This window comes from Hirsutella rhossiliensis, assembly GCF_020360975.1.
Source record: "Hirsutella rhossiliensis strain HR02 chromosome Unknown scaffold00006, whole genome shotgun sequence".
NCBI lineage: Eukaryota > Fungi > Ascomycota > Sordariomycetes > Hypocreales > Ophiocordycipitaceae > Hirsutella > Hirsutella rhossiliensis.
Genome location: NW_025408672.1, coordinates 1,124,952 through 1,130,951, shown reverse-complemented (window position 1 = coordinate 1,130,951; position 6,000 = coordinate 1,124,952).

Here is a 6,000-nt window from a genome sequence, read left to right as displayed (position 1 = left end):
GCTAGAAGGTATAGGAATTCTATTCCTCCTAGGCTTATAACTCTTATAAAGAGGGATATAAGAAGTATATATAAAATATATAAAGGTAAAATTAAAAGTAAGGGGTTAGATAGGTAGGGCAAAGATATTTAATTCTTATAGGGGTAGTAATTATAGTAGGGGAGTAATTATTATATTTCCTTAATTCTCCTTCTTTCCTCTATCTAACGCCCCTCTTTATACCCGTTTAGTATCTCGATTAATAAAGAAGATTCTACTTAAAGAAGCTACTAATATCCTCTTAACTATTAAGCTTTTTACTAGTTTTTCCCCTCCTTTCTAGCCGTTGCCGGCTTATCTGTCTTATCTCTTACTACTTTTATAGGAAGCTATCGCTACTTCTACTTCCCCTTATACCCCTACCCTCCTCTCTATACCTCTTTTTAGCTCCTTCTTCTAAACCGGGTTTTTAGCTTCCTAGGTCCCTCTTACTATAGGATATCTCCGAGAACTACGAAATTAAGCTACGCTTCGCGATAATAATAGATTAAAGTAATTATAGTAATATTCCTATTCTACTACTACTTAATAAACTTAATAGCTATAAAACTACCCTTAGGTAACTTAATTAATATTTACATAGATTATAATATAACCTATAAATTATAGTCGGTACGATAATATAAAAGATAAACTTCTCGCGAAACCGACACACGCCCGCAGCGGGTGCGCATCGCGACTAAAACACTAACCAATACTAGGAATTAATTTAGCAGCATTAATTACCCTTAGTAACGATGCTACGCCGAGGCCGAGGGGTAGGTGGACGTGGTAGCGGCCCTCGACGCACCGGGCTCGATTAGAGCGCGTAGCGCGAAGAGACGCTACCCGAATTTATGCACCCCGATAGAGCGAGTCAATAAACCCGAAGCAGCGATGCGATACCGGCCCGGGCGCCGAGCGACCCCGTGGAAAAAGCAGCATACGACGAACTCGCGGGCTTTATCCTAAGCGTATAGTTCGGCAGGGTATAGGCAGTAGTCGAACGGCTCTCTAGGGCGAAGAGCCGCGCCGGCAGCGCGTCGTCGGCGGTGCTCCGCGCGGACGAGAGCTTTAAGACGACAATCCGGGATGCAATTAAGGAGGCAGTCAAGGAAGAACTCCGCCTAGGCATCGCTTCGGGCCTAGGGGGCCCTAAGCGAACCTAGGCCGCGGTCGTGGCCGAGACTAGGGGACCGACCCGATATAAAGCTACGGTAAAATAGGTCCTACTACGCTATAAACGCGAGATTATCGTGGTCCCTACCGGGGCACCGCCCGAAATCCTAAGCCGCGAACCGAAGGATATAGTAAAGGCGGTAAATACGGCCCTAAAAGCCACGAGCGCTATAGCGGCGAGGCGCCTCTAAAGCGGAGACATCGCGGTTATATTTAATACCGCGGCGAGAGCCTATTAGAGGGACTAAGGCTAGGTTAAGGCCGTGTTCGGACCGGAGGCTACGATCTCCCGCCGCGCGTATACGGTAGTCGCAAAGAACGTCCCCTTAGGGGTAGCGACGGTAGATAGGGAGCGATTACTCTATAAGATTATAGAGGCGAATAAAGTTAAGGTCCTCCGGGCCTAGGCGCTACGCCCCCGATCTAAGACATCGACGGCGACGACTATACTTATTAGGGTCGGTAGCCTAGAGGAGGCTAATAGGCTCTGCGACCTAGGCCTAGTCCTCGAAGCATAGATCTTCCGATATAAACCCTACGACGAGTCGGTCCGACTATAAAGGTACTATAACTACTATAGATATAGCTATATCACTAGGCGATATATATCGATATAACTCTACGGCCGATATAGGAGCACGGCATACGATAGAGGCGAGGACGAATATAGGGCTAAGAAGGGCGAAATCCCCTATAACTATATCTTATACTAAGGGGACTACCTATCGTAGACCTAGACCTACCCCGTAGCGAATAAAGCCTAGGAAAAGGCGAGGGAAAACTACCTACGACGACCCTAACGGTTCGCGAATACCTAGACGTACGCCGAGTAACGGGTACTCCCTACCGTCGAAACCTAGGGCGTTCCTAAATCGACCGTAGTCCGGAAGCGGGGACTAGGTAGACCGCGCCGGGATAAGAGGTCGAGCTCGAGACACCCGCCGGCTAGTAGGGCTAGGGAGGCCGAACCGAGTACGAACGACATTCGTAGGTACGGTAGACAGAGAAGCGCTAGGAGATAGAGCGCCTCCCTCCCTATATAGACGACCCCTTTTACCCCGACCCCACCTATATATAACTAGAAGTACTATTCTAGAATATATAGAAGAGACACGAGCTAGCTTGGTTAGCGCTTTGCTACTAGGCCGGCTTCGACCTAATAGCACTATAGGAAGTAGAAGCTATACCGGGAGGCGGCCCCCCCCCCCCCGGAGCGGCGCCCTATAGCCTGGTCTATAGGGAGGGGAGGTGCGCGCTATATATATATAAAAGGCTCGGGCCGGGGACTTGGTCGCCCCGGTCCGGACTAGACTAGAGCGAGGTAATTTTCGGGGATAGTACTAGACTACGGGCGATTTACTTACTACCGGGGGCCGCGAGGGCAGGAGCGCTACGCGACCTAAGCGTAATTAAACCGGAGCACCCTATAGTAATAGTAGGGGACTTTAATATCTATTACCCGCTCTAGGACGGACACGATAGAACCTCGGATAGCGCGATATAACTTATATAGGAGGCGATAAGGCTATAACTCGAACTCGCTACCCCGAGAGGGGAGTATATAAGATTCTTCTACGGCTAAAGGGATAGTACTATCGACCTAGCTTAGGCAACGCCGGAGACCGGAACATAGTACACCGGGCCCGACCTAGACCTAACCGGGTTAGACTATATCCCCTAAACTATTATACTATAGGTCGACACCTAGGCCCGGGCACCCGAACCGGCCCTAAGGTAGAAAGAAGCGGAAGTAAAGCTAGTCGAAGCCGAGACTACGTCCCGGCTAGGACTATACTAGCTAATACTCTAGACGCCTAAGGATATCGATAAGGACCTAGACTACGTCTTCGCTACTCTAGCGTAGATCGCGATAGCTACGGTTCCGCGCTAAGGGCGAGCATTACCTAGGGGCAACGCATAGTTTACCCTAGAGGTAGGGAGGGCGACGAGGGAGGCTAAGAGGGCGAGGAGGAAGTATAGGCGGGAAAGGAACGAGGCGAACTAGGAAGACCTATACGAGGCGTCTACGGCTTAGAAGCAGACCGTCCGCGAGGCGAGGAGGGCCTATTAGCGCGAGTTCTTAGAGGAATTTAGCGCCGATAATACTAAGCTCTAGAACGTAGAGAGGTAGGTAAGACTCCGTAGTAGGCTACTACCGGAACCGACCTATATCCTACCGCTAGTTAAGGAAGGCGAGGACTAACTAACGGAAACCTTTAAAGGGAAGGCCTAGCTACTAGCCGCTAAGTTCTTCCTACTAGAGGCCGGCACGACCTAAGGGCCACCCCGGCCTATAGCTAAGGCGACCCTTATAGTTAACTAATAGATCCGGCTAGCCGACGTTATAGGGGCGCTAGGCAAGATAGTAAGCTAGAAAGCGGCGGGTCTAGACGGCGTCCCCTTAGGGTTTATTAAGAAGTACGGCCTAGCCCTAGTCTAGCGACTAGCTACGATCTTTAACGCCTATACCCGACTCTTATATTTCCCGGGTCGGTTCTATAGCGCGAATATAGTAGTTATTTAGAAGCTAGGCAAGAGGCCGGACGCCTACCGTATAGTAGGGGGTTAGAGACCAATCTCCCTCCTACCTACGGTAGGAAAAGTACTCGAGTAGATACTAGCCTAGAGGATCGCGGGAGTAGCGGAGGCGAACGGCATCTTACTAGACGGATAAATAGGGAATAGGAGGGAACGCTCTATAGAGGCGGCGATCCTACTAGTAACGGAACTAGTGCGCGCGACGTAGGCCTAAAGGGGCATCGCATTATTCCTATAGCTAGATATTAAGGGCGCATTCGATACGGTTAACTATAATAAGCTTATAAGGGATCTAGAGCTTAGGGGATACCCTAGGTAGCTTACGAGCCTAATATAGAGCTTTGTAAGCAATAGGAGATCGACCCTTTACTTTGATAAGAGGACCTTAGAGCTAACTTAAGTACTAACGGGAGTCCCCTAGGGCTCCCCCCTATCCCCGATCCTATTTCTATACTATATAAGCCCCCTATACGAAAGGCTTAGCACGATATATAGTATTTATACCGTTAGCTTCGCCGACGATATAAATATAGTTAGTATCGGACCTAACGAGGCTACTACGGTAGCACGCCTAGAGAAAGCCTAGAGGGTATACGCGGAATAGGCGACTAAGTTCGCGGTTACTTTCGAACCGTCGAAGAGCGAATTAATATACTTTATATAAAGGAGATAAGCGATAACGACGCCGGTCCGCCTCGGGGCCGACGTGGTAACCCCGGTCTAAGAGGCCCGCCTACTAGGGGTTTAGGTGCACCGGAAACTACGCTAGAAGGCGCACCTAAAATAACTCCGAGCGAAGTTAAAGCGCTAGACTATAGCCCTAACCGGGCTCGCGGCGTCTACGTAGGGCTACACCCTACTACGCGCTAGGGAAGTCTATAGTAAGGTAATCCGGTCCTTAATCTCCTACGCTATGGTTATATTCTACGAGATAACGCCTATAGGGGGGAAACTACGCGGAATCGCGCGGGACCTTACCCGGGACTAGTTAGCCTGCCTCCGGGTAGTAACGGGTGCCTACCGCGCGACCCTAGTCTACTAAGTTAAAGCGGAGGCGTAGGTGCCCCTAATCGACCTCTACCTAAACTAAAGAATAACGGATACCCTCTAGAGGCTAGAAGACTTAGGGCTCCTAGGCTAAATCCGACGCGCGTCTAACGCGGTCGCGGGTATACTTAAGAGGAGGCGATGCTAGAGAGAGGGCAGACCCCCGGCGGCACTACCTCCGGGTAGACCCCCCCTCGCGGAGGAGATAAGGGGGGTCTAGAGCTAGATAGGAACGGACGACCTCCCGGATAAAGCTAAGTTGCTCGAAAGGCTAAATAAGGAATAGGCCGCCCGATAGAACGCTAGGGAAGACGCGATCCGATAATACTAGACCACCCTTTACCCCGCCGACTTCCCGCCTCGGTTTAATAAGGCGATAACGCTAGACCGTTACGAGGGCCTCCCTAAGTATATTAGTACGGCAATTACCTAGATATATATAGGAAAGATCGGGCTTAACGACTTCCTCTTCGACCGATAGGTCCCCGGCGTGGTTTCGCTAATATATACCTACGGACAAAGATAAGATACTATCTACTATACGATAATCGACTATCTATTAATAGTAGAGGCGAGGGAGTCCCTCCTAATATAGGCCCGGGACGTAGGTAACGTAAGAGCGGGCCTCTAAGGGAAAAGGACTATAGCGCCGCTAGCGCAATAGTTCCTCCGCTTAGGCAGGCTCCGCTAGTTCGACCTAGCTCGGAGGCTATACGTAGATATACCGGATAATAGAACCGGGGTCGCGCTAGGGACGGAGCGGCCCCGACTAGGACCACCCTAGCTAACTACCTCCCCTACTAAGGCGACCTAGAAAGGGAGAGGACTTACGATTATAGGACTATAGCTTCGACTAAACCTAACCTAGACTAGGCGTAAACCTCGCTAATTAAACTATAGACCGAATAGAACTAATATAACCTAACCGAACCGACCTTAATAGCTATAGAATAAGACCTACTACTAAAAGACCGTAACCGAATAAAACCTAACCTAGAACCGAACTAAGACGGAGCCGATAACTAGCCCCCCCCTAAACCACGACCTTAGCCTAGCTCGTCGGTAGCAACGTCCGCCTCGTTATCGCGGCGGGAATAACGAGACCCCCCTAGGGTAGTACGCGGAGCACGGGAGGGAGTAACCTAAGGCTTACGAGGAGTGCGGGGACCACTACCGCTACGAGAACCCTAACAACGACTAAATAGACCCGACCCTAAA